The following is a 19,639-nucleotide window of genomic DNA, read 5'->3' as shown; positions in this document are numbered from 1 at the left end:
AAAATATGAAATTTTTCTCTTATGCAGTTTTGAATATTTAAAATGATCCAATAATTTCTGCATACCAAAGCCCTTCTACTTGCCACCTTGAGTGCTCAATGGAAAGGGCAAGCAATGTATCACTTTCTAAAACTCACAAATATATCAGAAACATATTTTTCTTTGTATACAGAAATATGCTTGAAATGATCTTATCAAACACATGGAACTTTCCATTATTGTATATACTCCAAAGTCAATTTTTTTGCACATGATACTTTCAATTATCTATAGAAAAATTGTGGAAGAGTCACCTAAAATTTTCTACAAGGTCGCTTCATTTTTTCTGGAGCTTATAAAGGCAATTTCTTCAAATCGTCAATTGCAGTCTTATGAGGGTCAACTTGATTTGTATAGTTCTTGATCATGATACATTCTAAAATTCAAGGTTATATTTTTAAAAGACCCTCTAGCTAACATATTTAAGCATATCAAGAGGGTTTTCTTAAATAAACCGTCTAATGCAAGTAGCATTTAATTTAAATTTGTTAAAAAAGGACACTTAAAGTGTCCTGTTTTGGTACCAAACTAGTGTTAATGTTTTGCTGAAAAGAGATAATTTAAGGAAAAGTAATCAGGAAAATTAATTAACTAATTATGAGATAGTTGTCACAAGTTTTTAACACTTTAATATGCTTCTAGAATTATCTCATGATTTATTAAGCTATATTCCTAAATTTTCCATCAATTTAAGGCTCAAAGTAGATAGCTCCAATAAGTAATTGATAACTATCTAAGTTTATTTGGTATATTTTTCCTTACTTAAGGCTTTAATTTCAACCCTCGTATAGGTTAATAATTAAGTAGATTATTGATCATAAACAAAAACTTAGTATTTAATACATTAAAAATATTTTAGAAAAATAGACATGAATTAATATGTCTTTCACTAACCTAACAAGATTAGTGTTAATTACCTTGATTAATCAATTAGAGTCTTTAGTGATTTTTGTGTAGAGTCTCTCTATGCTAGAGAGAATTTCCCAAGGTCCAAGTCTAAGTAAAAATGTGAAGCTTAGGGCCTACTTATAGGTTTTTCTAGCGCCCAGGGCCTTCAATTGGCACTTTCCCACTTTCAAAGTAAGCCCCATTTGCCCCTAACACCCCCTGTTGCTTTTTCAGTTCTGGCAGGTTCATCATGTCCCCCTTAGCACCCATCTCACTTAAATTTTCAAATTTTCTATCTTTAGGCCAATTTTTTGCTTTAATAGGAAATATCTGCTCCATGTGGAAAATATCGAGTAGGCCATGTGAAAAGTCACGTGTCTTAATAATTAGTAAAAGTCTTCAATTATTTCTTTGTAGCCATGAAAAATTCCAGTAAGGAGTTGGGGGCTGATTTTTGTCCAAATTCGATTCAAATTTGTTTTGGCTCACATAAAGTTGTGCTTACACTTCTAAAAATTCTAATTTTTGCTATTTATGGATAAGTTTTCATTGATTTCAAAATCAAGGCTCTTTGATTGACTTTGTACACCTCTTCTTTATTATAGAAGATTGGGAACTTCACATTTTACACTCAATTTCTCTATACTTTGTAGGTTTCCTCAACTTCAAAACTAGAATTTAGAGATAAATTTCAAAATTTATATATGAGATTACACTGAACCTAGGAGTTTTTAAGTATTCAGCTATACTATGGCTTTTCCCACTGAAAAAATTTAGAGGAAACTTTATTATATTTGAAGGTTTTTGCACTTAAGTATTCAAATCGTTTATTTATGTCACATGAAAGGGGCCTCCAAGGTGCATTAGATATAATTGATAAAATTTGTACTTGGGATTACACTAAATCTAGGTTTTTCTTGAGCACTTGGGTACACAATAGTTTTTCTCTATTATTCAATAGGCCATTATCTGTACTCTTACAATGGAGCTAGAAAAACTAGAGATAGAAGAGAGCCTCCATGCATAGCCTTTTTGGTCGACATGCATGGCTCGTAGGTCAACACTGAAATTGACTCATTGAGTCCCTATTGGGTTGTCCTCCTTACCGTAGATGCATTAAAGAGCCTCCAAAAATTGCATGAATTAGTGCAGATTCTATGCAACTCCATCCTTTCTCAATGACTTGCAATAGTGGAAATCATCTACTTGACAACTTGTTGTTAGAGATAGAGAGAGGACCTTCTGTACTTGCTCAAGTCTCCTTCCACAACTGCTATCATAAAGCTTCATTTACGCCTGTGATAGTTTAATTCCAAGCATCGTTGAAGTTAGGAACACTGAAATGAAGAGAAACATCTTAACACAAGGCTGTCATGGACTTGCTGACGGTGGCATTGCCGGTGTGTGTGTGTGTTTGTGTGTGTGTGTGTGTGTGTGTGTGTGTGTGTGTGTGTGTGTGTGTGAGAGAGAGAGAGAGAGAGAGAGAGAGAGAGAGAGAGAGAGAGATGTAGAGTGCACATGAGATAGTGGAAGGTGCGCTTGTTGGCATTAGGAACGCAACTCACCGATCACCTGTTTGCGCACATGTGCCATTGTGCTGCCAGACATTGTAGTCATTGCTGCTAATTTGGGTTTGGTTAAATATCGGCTAGCTTGCCTGCATGGCAGGGCAGTCGGAGCCGGTTGTCGGTCAAATGAAACCGGCTGGGAGGAGTTGACTAAAAGGTCAACGTGTTGCACAATGCGCATCTTGAACACCAGACCTCCCCGTCAAGAGCAGGAGCTGTACCACTGCACTACGCACTCACATCTGCACATTGCCTGCAGCCTGCCTTACATAACTTTAAGAAAAAGTTGACCCCCCCAAAAAGCTTCGTGACCGGATCCTCCGGTCAGCTGCACCTACACGTCGCTTTGCTAGCCGATATTTAACATGAGCCCTGCTAATTCCCCACTGGAAAACTGCGTGCACGTTAAAGGTGATGCAATCAGCTCCACATCAGCCCGCTGCAGCTTTTGCAAACCCTGTGCGCAGTGAAGTGCTCTTCCCACCACCTGAACGTCCATGCGTTCGCGTGAATGTGGTGGTGGGGGCGGGGGGGGTGTTCATTGCGTTGAGATTGGTGGATAAACAGGGGCGTGGAGAGCCTGGCTTGCATGGCAGCCCCTTTTGATGGGATGTCCAACTGAATATCTCCATGTGGGCAGCACGAGAGAGAGAGAGAGAGAGAGAGAGAGAGAGAGTTTTTCTTACACATACGCCTTCGTTCGGCAGCATGTTTGTCACTCTTATCATCCACTTCCTGCTCGAATTGGAAATGCAGGCCAATAATTGACCAATTGCCACACGTGCACAAATGAGCTGCAAACACACAGCTCGGCAAGCCATAGTAGCGAGAGAAACCCTCATTTTACAAAACTACCCTCATCCACCCTTGCAACCATTTTAGACAATGCCATTTTTTGACATCTTCAATTGCAAGCAGAGAATCTGTTTTGATTCACCTCTTCCTTTTAGAAAAAAATCATGGTCACATACCACTTTTCCTAAGAATCCTCCATTAATCCTAGAACAACTTCACATGATCGTGCATTGTCTCTATCTATATCAATTCAGTTGATTTGTTACCTGCAATCGATTGCTTGGATCATCTTGTTTGCCTGCTTTGAGATCCTTATAAGTGTCACCAACTTATTCAACTCTACTGCTACCTCTTACACTTTGGCATTTGTGCAAACTATGACCAATCTTAACATTGTCAGTGTCCCTTTTTGCTAATATAATGGAATCCAAGAAAAGATCGTAACCACTTCATTTGCATTGCAAAAAAATAGATATCATCAACTTGGCAAAATAGTTGGAAATACACTTGCAAGAATACACATGAGGATGAAGTAGAAGCTCGAGAGCACACAACATAGGAAGTAGTATTACTAAGTCTGCCAATACAAATTTGTCATAATAACTAATATCTAAATCTCGTAAATGATTTTCTCATGTTAAATTGATCATTTAATATGGGGAAGTGCCAGGGGAGAAAAAAGCTAGAATATTGGTTAAGCTGGCAAACCGGCCATAGTAGGGATCCAAAGGAAGGAAAATAGGGATCGAAAGGGCGGGGGGCCATCTACAAAAGAGCAATGTGCAACAATGGGCTTAAAAGACCCTAAGGTTCAGCCCATTAAGGACGGTAACCCTGGTGGTAAATCTTCTAAAACCATGGATATCTTTGTATTTCATTAGTATTTCTTTTAATTTACTAGAAACATTTGCTTGTTTTAGTGAGAGAGGAGTAGTAAGCGATAGAAGAGAGACGAGAAAAGCATGTGGCATTGAGGAATCTTCAATCATTATTAAACTATTATCAACATTTGACAAGAAATGACATAGAGAGTAACACAAAACAAGATCTTTTATTTCATCTTCAGAACTGAGCTTCATAAGCTTGACTGTACAACTTAGTGGCAAGGAAGGCACATACTTTCGCCCGAACATAAGCACGTGCACACCATTGGATTCAAGCATTAAACTAGTATGCTTTATAGCTACGCTTTGAGGACCCTAATCCGTATAACCACTCTTGACTCAGTACCACATCTTCCCAATCAATATTCATAACTTGAAACTCTAAGATGTATGATATCCCTGAATCTCCAAAGGTATGCCCTTTCTTTGTGTATCCCACACTTCAGCACCATGAGTGTTAATCATGAATACCTTGTGAGGGTGGGAACTAGGTGTCTGTAGAAAATTGAGCCGCCTTACTAACTTATATTTAATTAAATTGTGTGAGGCATCATCTTCTACTAGGATTCTCACCTTGTGACCTTAAATAAACACATGCCTACGCACCAGATCTTGTGGATCAAAATACGGTTTGCACATGGAGGTTGTAAGACAACACTCTTGAATCGTTCAATATGTTTTACTTCCACATTCAAAAAACAAGAAGAGGATTCTAGAGAAAGAAATTTCACCATGTGCACAACTTCTTCTTATCTTGGGAAGCAAATTTCTTCTTGGGACAATCCTTTTTTCTATGTCCACTTCCTAAGCAGCTCAAACATAGCTTATCCTTCTTTGCCCTTTCAAAATCCTCACTAGACACATGACCCCTAAGCCCCTTGGGCTTTTTGGATGCATAAGATGCACCTACAACAGATTTCCTCCTATTATGACTACGCGATGCATGTGTATTTCAAGTGTCACGCATGTGTGTGCTATGCAATTATTTTTCATTTGGATCATTGTGTATATAAGCATGCACTATAGCTTGTCTTGGGATCTTGGGCTTTAACGTGCTTCTTAAGCTTTGGTGTTAACCCACAGATGAACCGACACACCTACTGGAAGGCGTCTAAACTTTCGAGCTAGAGGATCAAATTGTGATAGTGTGCGATATACTCAAGTAGTATCTCATGATGATGCATAAAGAACTTATCCGATGCAGTCCAATCTATGAGTGCACGAGTGCACAGATGCATGCGTGTGCGGTGCGGTGTGGTGCATGCGGAGAAGGGGAGGAGCATGAGAGTGTGGGTGGAGCAACCTCAAGAAGTGTGTGTGAGTGAGGAGCTCCTTATTATTCATATACAAAGAATATAAGGGTATGTACACATAGTGGGCGGGTGGCCGGGTGGACATCGAACGTCCGGCCCCAAGCAAAGGTGCAGCGCCATTACCCCAACAAACTGCCACTTAAAGGTGATGCATCCATAAGTGAGACCTACTAGCTAAACTACTAGTATGTACAAGAAACTAGGTGAGAGACTCTCTCAACCTTTCCCCACTAGATCATTTTGTCAATCTACATGCAATTATATCGGCTCTGGTGGTAGGCGAGCGTGCGTACCCATGCTAGAGCCTACATATAAATCCCATAGACAACTCTATATGGTCTGCAAAGCTCCACGAAGTGTCATGCTAGTACTAGTCAACGTACAACTGACAATCCCTGCTGCAAATGCTCCCACTGCAGCTGCTAAGGTGGGCCTTGACACTAACAAGACAAACATGAGACGTTGAACGATGAAAAAATTTACACAAACTTGGTTGTACTTGCCTCCGTTGCACTATCTTCATGTATTGCATCATCAAGACTACTCATCACGTATGGATGCGTTAGTGCCGACACTGGGATGGCTACGTCCCTATCACCCATTGGAAAAAGTGTGCATCTTGGTACCAACTCATCAGCCTCTAACATGAGCATATCAAAGAGCTCCATGTCTGTCATCTCTACCTGTGTCTCTAGGGAGTAGAACTGCTCTACCCCTGCCTGCACAAACTCTGACAACACCTCTTATGTCTCACTAGAGCATTGCCACTCCACCTTTGTCTCTACAAAGTCTACTAGCACGTCTTGCACTGCTAAATGCTCTATCTCGTGAGCATGGTGGATCTCACCCATGCACGAGACACGTCTCGTCTCTCGCTCAAACCATGCTAGCAACAAAACCGAGACTATGTTGTCTCAAACCTCAGACACATGCATAGGATATAGCAAGCCGCTGCGAGCTCCTTGACAATCACTAATGATCTACAATGCATCTGGAAATAATCCTCTCTAAGAAGTATCTGACAACCAAAATCTTCTAACTGTCTCACTGAGATCAAGTTATGTCTTAGCTGAGGAACGTAGCGCACATTTTGTAGTGTGTATGATGCACCATTGGGAAAAGACAAACAAACATCTCCTACACGCTCTAGTCAAACCTTGAACCATCGGCCAAGTGCACACAGCCAAAACTCTCACTAGAAAATGTGTTGAACCACTCATGACATGGTGTGACATGGAAAGCAGCATCGTTATCTAGTAACCACTGTGGAGAAAGTGTGCTATGTATAGATACATCTGCAAAAGGTACACTCGAGGCAAGCATGATATCATCGTCACTCGCATAGACTTCCACTATAACTGCCTCTCTAACATGTGTCAAAGTCATATCTACATCATGCATACATATCCGTTTCTGTCTCATATGTCTCAAACAACGGCCCTTGATGAGCCTTGTGTGACCACAATACCGACAACGCAAGTATCGGCAACTACAAGACCGCCATCTCTCACTTTCACACATGTCCGCAACCATAAGTGAATGCCAAAATGGCGACAAAGTGGGAGATCACTTGATCACCACACAATCATGAAACCCATGACCAATTGCATGAAAACTGATGCTTGCATATGCATAAAACCGCTCTACAATCTGCTATTTGCAAGCATAAACTAGGACAAAGTGCTCAACTAAGCGTAAAGCGCATAATCATATACACAAATAGAGAGCAAACTAGCTCAAAAAGAATCTTACAAGAGAAACTGCATGCAAGAATCTGCAAAAACTTTTGAAATGTGTGATTGTCTATTTGTAGCCACACAAGCATACGCTAATCCTCACTTCTGCGAGAGCTGCCAAAACTTGTCAAAGCCAGAGTAAACACTTAATCACTCTCAAAGTGGGAATATATCAACCACTGTGACACTTCAAACTTTTATGGAGGGAGAACGAATAGAGTTTCCTTTGAAAAATGAGCCAAAACTCTCTTTGTTTTGGCCATTGTAGCATGTGTGTCGCCCATGACGTAATGGGCATGCTGACTTGACATCATCCCCACCTTCCCTCTAGCTTGTCACCGGCAGTTTGTCTAGGGTTCCAAAATTGATAATGGCCATTGGATGGTTTACCTTCTATTGGCATTGGAAACACATTACTTTATGGCAGGGAAATGCTACTCAATTCAACGAGTCTTCTATGTATCTAATGGGACGGCTGAGAGATTATTTATGTCTGAATTCCTCACAACTTATTAATGGCTATAACCCCTTTGGTATGAACAACTAATCTGTGTGGGCTTGGATGTTTATGTTTGGGAATCTTGTGTGGCTATAACCAACAAAAATGCACTTGGCAACCTTATCGTTCAATTTTTTGTAGTGCATTTGTGGCACCTAAGCATAAGCCAGACACCCAAAAACGCACATGTGATCAATAGATGCCTTTCTATCATGCTATGCTTCATAGATTGCAAAGCTTTCGTAGGTATTGAGTACATAAGTGGCACACATGATGTCCTCAAGACAAAACTAATGTGGCAAAGCTTGACTCTTGACCATACATCTTGCCATCTCCGTAAGCGACCTGTTCTTCCTTTCAGGAACACCATTTTCTTGAGGTGTATACGCAATGTACATTGGTGTTTTATCCCATGACCAAATGCATCAATTCATGAGACATATACTCCCCCCTCAATCAGAACAGAGGGTGTCCATAGTACATTCAGAGACATTTTCAGCCATAGCCAAAAAATGCTTGAAGCACATAAACACTTTGGACTTCACCTTAAGTGGATACACCCATGCATGTCTGGAGTAATCATCAATGAAAGTCACAAAGTAAAGGTAATTGCCCAAGGATGGAGTTTGCATGGGCCCACAGACATCACTATGCACAAGCTACAACCTTCATGTAGCCCTAATCAAACCATCCTTTGGAAACTTCATACACTGCATCTTACCCAAAATGCAACCTTCACAAACATGCTTAATAAGTGCTTCAAGAGGCGGAAAAGAAGAAACCATATCATATTTCAGTAAATGCAACAGACTAACAAAATTTAGATGCCCAAAATGTGCATGCCAAAGATTCGCATCTAAAATGGCCTTAGAATCCACAACTACATTTGCAAAATTCTTCCCACACTTGTCATAGAAAGTGAGCTTATACAACCCATGACATAAAATGCACGATGCAACAATCTCATCACCAAAACTGAGATCATGAACTGTCATCTACAAATTTCACAACAAGACCAAGTCTAGCAGGAGCAGATATAGACGAAAGGTTCTTCTTGATCCTAGGTACATAAAGTGCATCAACAACTGTGTCATTTGCAACAATCGGCACAACCTTTCCAACTCCCTTGATCGGATAAGAGGCATTGTTGGCACAAGTGACTGAATTCCCACGAGGGACATCCTTGAGAGAGTTAAACAAGTCACGATGAGAGATAATGTGCTTTCTAGCACCATTGTCAAAGTACCACACATGAGAATCTTCAACAACTGACATGCATGCATCATGGACAAAAGGATCATAAGTGCACTCTACACTAAAATCCCATTCTACATCAACATCAACATCTTAATCTCCTTTCAAGAAGACTCAAAACTAGCTACATTTGTAGTGGAACCATCCTCTTTCTTCTTAGCCTCTTTTGCCTTCAACTTAGGACACTGCTTGATCAAGTGATCATTAGCTTTACAATAATGGCAGTGCATCTTCTTTTCTCCCTTTTCACTAGAACTCCCAGACAAATTTCTACCAATGGAAGCATTAGGAACATGCGATTTTCCACTCGTAGAAGAACCATGAGAAATGGCTACATTGTTGTTACCACCTTTTCTTTGAGCAGCAATAAAGGCCTGTTCACCTGCACACTGTTTAGCCCTATTTTTTCTAGAAAGTAACTCTTGCAACAACAATGTGAATAATGCATCAAACTTGAAAACTTGTGAATTCCCTTGGGTCATAAGTCTCCAAGTACTAGCAGAAGTCCGTAAGAATCTGGCAAAGCATCAAGAATAGTCTGCACAAGGGAATTGTTAGAAATGACTTCGCTTGCAAAAATAAGTTTCTCATTTATATCTTGAACCAGCAAGAAAAGTGTCCATCTCATCTTCCTCATGCATAATCTTTGACTCTAGCTCTTTACGTAGCAATGTATGCAACTTGCATAAATACCAACCTGAATATTCCAAGCTGGTTTTGTAGATTTTGTTGAACAAATGTGAGAAGTAGTAGTGGGTTTCAGAGACAACACAATCAATGCATGAGCATGCAAATTTGTTACATCCCAACGAGCCTGCTCACGCGTAGAATAAATAGTTCTAACAACAGCAATCCCGCCATCAAAACTTTGCAACATCCTCAACATCGCCTACATCCTCAGCTAGGATGTACATCAATTCCCTTCATAATATTCCAAACGCCCTTTGACACAAGGACATGCTGGATCATGTAAGCCCACATAGGGTAATTTTCCCCATCCAACCTATCCTCACCAATCTATCCTCAACAACAAACATCTTGAACACATATATGTTGTTGTCAACCATGGAGAATGCCTGCACCTGATGTGAAAACTGTTTGAAAAGAGGAGAAACGAAGCGGGACCAACACGTGCTATATAGCACAACCTGTGAAAACTGTAAGGGTCATGTTATGCAAAAAATGGCACTGAAAGAAATTCTGCACAAAATGATAAACTTCAGTGCGCATTACTTTTTGTAGTGGAAATGGAGGCCGAAATGAGCCCTAATAAAAAATATGAGTAGACTAAGCTCTACGAGCTTACCCAAAGTATTTTTTGACCTACTAACGCTCACCAAAGATTATGAAAATCAGAGAAAGTGCGTTGGAGCTACTGGTGACTAAGCATGGGAGGATGCAACCTGCTCTGATACTAATTGTTGGAATTAGGGATGCAGGGAAACACACACAGCTTGGAGAAGGTCAAGGAAGCTCAAGGCACACAGTAGAGAGTATATTACTTAGTGTGAAATGGAAAGATAAGATAGCCCTAGAGTGATGGGCACGTATACAATGCACATGTGGGAAAACCTCCTAGTGAGGGAAAAATTGCCCCAGTGGTCCTAAGTGTTTTCACACACATCACTATCAATATGGTAACATTCTTGTTGTTTTATCATTCTCCCCTCTGTGTGACTGGCTGCACACTGATCGCCAATCTCTCTCTCTCTCTCTCTCTCTCTCTCTCTCTCTCTCTCTCTCTCTCTCTCTCTCTCTCTCTCTCTCTCTCTCTCTCTCTCTCTCTCTCTCTCTCTCTCTCTCTCTCTCTCTCTCTCTCTCTCTCTCTCTCTCTCTCTCTCTCTCTCTCTCTCTCTCTCTCTCTCCCGCCCCCCTCCTTGTCGATTCGCACTTCCAACGCCGTGTGTTGGGCCTACTCTTCTATTGTGTGCCAGCCAAGCGTGATCCCGCTCATTCCCTATGCATCTTCCTCCGCTGAGGGTGCCTCATCCACTGCCAGGCTGCACTTGTCTTTCCTTATTTGTGATTGGCTTGTTCTAAAGCTTGGTTTTATTCTATTTTTATTTTGAATTTCATTTGCTTTCAATTTTATTTGAACTTCATTAAGTCTACTGTTAAATTCATTTTATCTTGTTTATTGAAAGAAAACCTCCAAAAATTCTTTCAAAAAACCAAAAATCTTTAAAAAAAAAGCAAATAAAAACCAAAAAATAAAGTAAACAAAGAAAAATCATCAAATTAAAAAAACACACAAAAACAAAATCACCAAAACTCCAAAAATTTTGAAATTTAATAAAAAATAAGAAAAATTCAAAAAAACAAAAAAAAATCTTAAAATACAAAAATTCAAATAAAATAAAAAATAATGCATATCACTCTCTCATTTCTTCTCATTGATTCCTACACATGCCTTATACCTTGTGCACGCCCCGTTCACACGCATTTACATGTGATTAGCCATAATTTAGACTAGATACGCCCAGAGAGTTAGATTTTGCGATTTTGCTTGATTTTGTCCGATTTGACACCCGATTTGAGCCATACCACACGCATAGACCCTAGTCTTACACAGATTCCAATTTTTGTCTACATGGGCCAGTTGATCAGCTTTAGAGCATGATCACGTGCATTATTGATTTTGGCTGGATTTGATAGCAGATTATACCACTTGACCACATTTGACCCCGATTTGCTGCAGAGATTTATTTGTGGACTCGATATTGATGAGATTATTCTAGTTAGAGCCCATTCACATGCGAGATCTTGAATTGGTTTGATTTTAGCCGTTGGTCACACTGTTACACACAATTAGTGCACGATTTGATCCGTTGATTGATTTTTTACCTTGGACCTACATACAATTTTTAGAGCTTGTTCACACACAGCTACCCTAGATTAGTGCTTGGCTACTGACCATGTCTACTGCACGTGCTTATTGACACGATATTTGATTGAGATTGACCGAATTTAGCAATCATAGATCAAGAGGCCCTGTTTGATAGGTTGTTATCGATTTATGGTGAGATAGGCGGATTGCATGTATACACACATGTAGAGACCCAGTGGAGGTCCAGCTTCAGTCCATAGACTTTCAGCCACCTAGTTTCCAGGTGCTTAAATCCCGAGCACAGTTTAGCTTGCCAGATCACATTCTTATGGTTTTGGCACATCATACAGACTGATGACGGAGATATTCCAACAAGTTTCACGCTAGCCCTTCATCAGGATTGGGTAGACACCCTTGAGCTACCACATACTTTTCCTTGTACTTGTTTGATGGTGGAACCTTTATGCTAATGAACATCAGAAAATGTACATGGGTGATAGAGCCATATTTGGAGAGTACCCTACCTCTGATACAGTCAGTGTTATCCACTAGATTCCTTACAAGGCATCTATAGGAGAGTTTACGATGGGGCTACATATACATTGTTATGTGGAAGCATCTATTTTTGTACTTCATGTAGTACAATTGAGCCTACAGTAGACCCTATGACCACATTGTCTACACATCCAACACAACTTAGATCATCTCCACGATTCACATCATCCAAACCATCTAGGATATGGAGTTACCATGCACACAGATAGCCACATCACATTCCTTGACTACTAATAGTACACATGCTAGAGAGGCTGTAGAGATTGCACCACAGACTATGAGCACACCGGCCAATGAGCTTACTAGATCAATGCACCAAATGTGTTGACAAGACATAAATCACCGTCGGGAGACACTACGCAGGTACCACTTGATGATAGAGTTTCCATGACAAGCAGAGAGCACCATACTGAGCTTGTGCTACATTTCTTAGGCTATAGAGGAGTCATGCCTTGGTTTGTTGGTCTTGATGGACATTCATACACTAGAGGTACCTTCTAGGATGACATTGACCCTTTGATACAACAAGTACTCAGAGTTCACAGATGTCACCTTGGTTTGAATGAGCTCTTTACAAATGAACTCGAGGGAAGATACATGTCCTTGTCGATCAACCCATATGATGTTGTGGACAAAGCACATCCCAGTGATTGTTTAGACACCGTGATACATCCTAGGATAGTGTATTTAAGTAGACTAGAGCACACATTGATCTATGTTGATGATTATGGACGTAGATATCAATGAGAGCAGACCAGAGGATGTTTTGAGCCAACCAAGATCATTATGGTATATCTTGTTGGAGATCCTCGTGATAGGATTTATAGGGACACAGATAGTACTCGATATTCCTTGATGATTAGATTGCCCTATTCTCTACAGATTGACCAGTATCTTGTAGTGATGACCACACATAGTCCACATATACTTGCTAGACAAACTTTCCCTACTAGGTCCCCTCCCAAATCTCCATCATATAGATAGATTTTTCCTCAGAGCACATTTGATTAGTTGAGATCTAGAGTGATTGAGATGAAGGAGACAAATGATGAAATTGACAATAGGATGAGTACACCAGAGAGCACTACCATAGAGTCAGGTAGAGTGAAGGAGGTACAAACTAGAGAGACTACTCCTATGCTAGAGATGAGACCTGAGCCAATAGAGATAGTTAGTGTGCCAGATTCTACACTTATTTATGATTCTAGGTCACCTATGATAGACGTAGATGTCTCACCAGAGCCTACATTTTTGTTCTCCTTTTGCTTGAAATCATAGATCTGTGGGACCGTGCTATGATTGATCCCCCTTTTAGATAACTCCTCTGCAAATTCATACAAGAGTTGTTCTATGTGTGGAAAATCATCTATATTTAGTGGTAGGAACCACATCAAGGATGTTCCTTCCTATGTCAGCCCAGATCCTTTGCACTAGGTGTGAAAATCTACAATTTTTTCAGCTCTCAAAACTTGTTTGAAGAGTAAGACATGAGCATATGTATCCCTTGACCCATTTACTTGGTCTTGGCCACTTGGTTGACATGGTCTCATTTTTTGTGGTTCACTCACCAATCTGACCAATTTGGGGTCTCTTAAAAAGTTATATCTCGCTCTTTCTTCTCATCTTGAAGAAAATGCTTTGGGGTATTATTCTAACTTCTCTAGAAGATGATTTTATTCATTATTTGGATGATATTACGTCTACTAGTGTTTTCATGCCGTCGTAATGCCGAAATTTTCCAGATTTGGTGGCGTATGAAATTGACAAGTTTCAATTGCTAATTGGTGAATGTGTGTTGCTAATTGTGTGCCTAATTGATCTAATTGCATGCTTGAATGGTCAATTGCAAGTGTGTGTCCATTCTAATTGAGTGTGTATGTTTAATACTAGCTGTGTGTGCACTATTTTTCCCTTGATTGTGCACCAAAAATCAATCTGTGCTTAGTGATTTTTCAATTGTGATGATTGATTTGTGTTGTGGTCATGCCCAACTAGAAATTTGTGAAAATCACATTGCAATTTAAACAAGATTTACCTTTTTGTGTGTGCACCTAAAGATTGGTCAAAACTGACGATTATTAGTGTGTGTGTGCGCCTAAAAAGTGCTTAATATGCATGATTAATTCAATTTCTGATTACATATTTGATGAGTGTAATGGCTATGTCAATCTGACCAATTTGGGATCTCTTAAAAAGTTATATCTCACTCTTTCTTCTCATCTTGGAGAAAATGCATTGGGTATTATTCTAACTTCTCTAGAAGATGATTTTATTCATTATTTGGATGATATTACATCTACTAGTGTTTTCATGCCGTCGTAATGCCAAAATTTTCTAGATTTGGTGGCGTATGAAATTGACAAGTTTCAATTGCTAATTGGTGAATTTGCGTTGCTAATTGTGTGCCTAATTGATCTAATTGCATGCTTGAATGGTCAATTGCAAGTGTGTGTGCATTCTAATTGACTGTGTGTATGTCTAATACTAGGTGTGTGTGCACTATTTTTTCCTTGATTGTGCACCAAAAAATCAATGTGTGCTTAGTGATTTTTCAATTGTGATGATTGATTTGTGTTGTGGTCATGCCCAACTAGAGATTTGTGAAAATCACATTGCAATTTAGACAAGATTTACCTTTTTGTGTGTGCACCTAAAGATTGGTCAAAACTGGCGATTATTAGTGTGTGTGTGTGCCTAAAAACTGCTTAATATGCATGATGAATTCAATTTTTTATTGCATATTTGATGAGTGTAATGGTTACTATCAATTGCATCAAATTCTGACCTGATTTTGTCGCTAATAATTTTGCCAATTTAATTGTCTAGTTTGGATTTTATTGATCATATTATTTGGAAATTTGATTGATGTGATTATTGTGATTTTGATTGGTTGCACTAATCCCCAATGTGTGGAGATTTTTTTTAAAAAAAGGTACTTTTTAATTTTCTTTGCATTAAATTTTGCTTAATTTTAAAAAAATTGATATCGTGTAATCTTTACGAGCTGTTTTGAATGCGTGTTATGGCTTGATTTTGAGCATAGATGGACTTTTGTTTGCTAAATTTTGAGCGTTTCGCTATCTTCGGAGGTCGGGTTGATGATTTTGTCGAATGTGGTGTTTTTGATAAAAATTACTATTTTTGGTGTGCTTACGTGTGTCAAAAGTGTTTGATTGTGATTGTCAATCATATTCAAAGATTTTTTGGATTTTTTTGGGATTTTTGGAATTTTTTTGTGTTCTCGGGTGATTTTCGGCCTAATTTTGATACTTTTGGACGTTCGAAAATAAAAATAAAACGGATTTGGAGTTTTGGTGCAAACTGGCGGGATTTTTTGAACCTTGGCGTGCTATCCGGTAGGGCATCGACGTTCGTGACAAGCGATTTCCAGTTTTGCGGGCCCGCGGTGAGAACAGCTCCTTGCGTTGCTAAGGTTCAATCTTATCAAAATAAAAAAATAAAAAAATAAACTTCCTCCCCCTCCCAAAAGTCCGATTATTAACCTTTTCTCTCCTCCCCATTCTCTCTCTTACTCTCTCTCCCCCTCTCCCAAACTAACGATGATTAACTCTCTCTCTCTCTCTCTCATCCCCCTCACTCTCTCTCTAACTCCCTCTTTCTCTCCCGCGATGATTAACTCTTTCTCTCATCCCCCTCTCTCTCTCTCTCTCTCTCTCTCTCTCTCTCTCTCTCTCTCTCTCTCTCTCTCTCTCTCTCTCTCTCTCTCTCTCTCTCATGCGTTGACACACACTCCCACTTGTCTCTCCAGCACGTGCACCACGTCTCTCTCTCTCTCTCTCTCTCTCTCTCTCTCTCTCTCTCTCTCTCTCTCTCTCTCTCTCTCTCTCTCTCTCATGCGTTGACACACACTCCCACGTGTCTCTCCAGCACGTGCACCACGTCTCTCTCTCTCTCTCTCTCTCTCTCTCTCTCTCTCTCTCTCTCTCTCTCTCTCTCTCTCTCTCTCTCTCTCTCTTGCTGCGTACGGCGCGCCAGAACCCTTGTTGCTTGTGATTAAAGTTCTTTGTTTTTTTCAACACACACCACACACACACACACAACCACTGGTCCCACTATCCCTCTCGTTCTCTGTCGAATCGGCTCTGCCCTGTCACGTGTGCACACCACCTACTCTCTCTCTCTCTCTCTCTCTCTCTCTCTCTCTCTCTCTCTCTCTCTCTCTCTCTCTCTCTCTCTCTCTCTCTCTCTCTCTCTCTCTCTCTCTCTCTTCGTTGATGCATGCCAAGCCAAACTCTCTCTCTTCTCTCTCTCTCGAAGCTCCAGGTCAGGTCAACCCACCCAAGTGCCCGTTATAAGCACCTCTAGATCACTGCCAGCGCCAGGTAAGTAAGTAAGCTAATAAATTTTTTATTATTTTTGTTTTGTCATAATTTTTTTTTGAAAAAATAAAAGAATTCATAAAAAATAAAAATGTTTAGAAAATTACAAAAAATAGAAAAACTCATCAAAAATTTTAAAAAAAGTAAAAAATCTTGCAAAGTATTTATTAACAAAAAAATCACAAATTAATTCCTATAAAGAAAAAATGTAAAAAAATTCATAAAAGCTTATAGAAAATCCTTACAAAATCCAAAGTTGTTCGGAAAAATCACCATAAATCATAAAAAATCCATCAAACCTTTAAAAAATTCCATAAAAATTAAAAAACTCACAAAAAAATTCCTTAAAAATCAAAACTTTTCAAAAATAAAATTATTAAGAAAATAATGAAAATACCAAAAATTTTAGAACATTCAAAATTTCACAAAAAATTAATAAAAATAAAAAGGAAGTCGTCGAAAGAACCAAAAAAGAAAGGGAAAAAAAACACACCGTTGAAAGAGTCACACACCGAGCAAACCGCAGAAAAGTAAAAAATAGCAGAAAAATGGCCGAAAAAAATGAGCAAAAAGACCAACTCAAAGCCGTGGATGGCATAAATTGTTTAAAGTTGTCAAAATCGAGTAGTTCAAATTAGCTTCCAATTGAAGAGACAAGGACACATATCACATTGGATTGCAGATTAAGTTGTTCAAGGCCCAGGTTTTTATTATTTCAAAAGCCCAAATCAATTCTGAAACTCTTAAGCTAGAGTTAATGACCTCTTGTGAGTCTGAAGAACAGTCAACTACAAAAGTGCTTTGGGCTGCTAGGAGACAGTTTTTACAGACCCAACCAACATGACTCAAAGCGAGCCAAGAATTCAAGTACAACAGAGCAAGCTAGTAGCAGTGGCAACACATGCACAACTGCAAGAGAGCAGATTTTACAGCTATATGGCTACAATGGAGATAAAGTCTTATATGCAGATTCAGAAGGCCATAGATACTTGATGAGCAGCAAAAGCAACACAAGAGCCAAGATCCTATTGATCAGCATAAAGCCAGATCTAGAAAACTCCCAGATTTTCACAGACTTCAGTGGAGCCAGGTATTGCAAGCTCAAAGATGAAGTGCATATAGAAGTTCAGAAAATCAATCCAAATGTCTGTCTAGAAATCTGCACAAGCAAGCAAAACATACAGTTGGTGCATATGCAATCAGGGTCATTGTACATGGATTACAATGGTCAGATCTACAGTCGAGAACACGAAATGGAAGATCCAACAAATCAACCAATAGAAGCTAGTCTAATTGTTGAACCAGGTCAAAGACAGTACAAAGGTCAAGACGAAGCAATCTACAGCTTGATGCTTAGTGTTTTAAAAGAAGATGCTGAAAACTTGGTAAGCACAAAAATAGGAGCTCCTCTTCAAGAGCTTGACATGACCAAACCAAATGAAATAACACTAGTCATGGCGTATTTTTCAGATTATGGACGAAAAGGTGGACATTTTTCTAAAGATTGTCCAAGAAATTTAGCCAACAAGGACACATCAACCACTAAGCAAGGTACATAGAAAATTGAAAATAAAAATCTCGATGTAAGTGCATCTAACTTGTCCCTTTTAATGCAATCAAATGATTTTGCATTACCGTTAGAAGCACCAGCAAAAACACTGCAAGTTCAAAATGAGCTTAAAGATACACAGGCACTTGAAAAGATTAAAATTGATTTTTTGAAAAACAAATTCCTGCATGAATTTGGTCAAGGTGTCCAGATACCACAGATTGTAGAAAAGACTGTTAGGTTTGCAAATGATTTTGCATCCACTACCACAAGTGTGCAATCGTTCACGAGTCTAAGGGACACATCAAACATAATGTTGTTATCATTGTATGATACACATAATTCATATGCATACTATGTAGACCAAAAAGGAAAACTATACAAAAAGGATCAACCAGTGTTTGAACGGTCCACATACCAGCTCATAGAAGTACGTCAAGTGATAGATCAGAAAGGATGGTTCATTTTTTAGGAAAGAATCTATTATAGCCCATCCTCTCTAGAACTGAAGGATATTACCCGAGTGAACCCAAAAATCTGTTCAGAGCCAAAATCTCCTCCATTGAAAATAAAGCTTCGATGTTGTAACCAAACGAGCATATACTTTGATTAAAACAGTCGTAGATATAGACGAGAGTCTAGCATCTATGATGCCTTGGGTCTTGAAACCACAAAAGCTCATATCATAGGAGACCCATGGGATAGACAATATCAGGGCAAAGATAATGCTAACTATAGCTTGACTTGGGAAATAATTTGTCATGTTTCAAGGAGATACATAGGAAACTATGCAGAAGGTTTATAGATGCCAAACATCAACAATGCTACCCAAAGTGTACCTTCACATTCGCAGAAGGTGAGACTAAACCAAAGGAAAATAATTTTGAACTCTTATAATGAAGCAGGCTATAGTGATCACCCTAGGAAGGGGGGAGCTGCAAATCCATCAAAATCAGCTCTTATACTAGGAACTACAATCTCAATTAAAACCCCTAGAGCCTCTAGCCAATAGACCTCTTCAAAGTAGAAACCATTGAAAGATCATATGGTTGTTGGAAGTTTTTTAATGACCCAAATTGCATCAAAATTTGCAGACAAATTCTTTTATGAAGATCATCACGGACATAAGTTTCTGTTGATCTCCACAAGTCAAAGTCAAAATCCGACAAATCCAATAGTGTTCAAACAGTTACATGTGACCAAGCTCACATATACATATCAAGATGTACATGGTAACGAATATTAGCAAGATCATGACCTTGTACAAACCCATATGGATGGTCTGACTAAAGTCAAAGACTATCTGAAGATGATGCAAAAAGCCTCAAGATGCTAGAACATGTGACAAAAAAGTCAAAGTCAATAGAAGCTAAAGTTCAAAAAGCTACACAA

Source organism: Adiantum capillus-veneris, chromosome 23 (assembly GCF_014529385.1).
Source record: "Adiantum capillus-veneris isolate H3 chromosome 23, ASM1452938v2, whole genome shotgun sequence".
NCBI lineage: Eukaryota > Viridiplantae > Streptophyta > Polypodiopsida > Polypodiales > Pteridaceae > Adiantum > Adiantum capillus-veneris.
Note: the sequence above shows the minus strand (reverse complement) of the source record.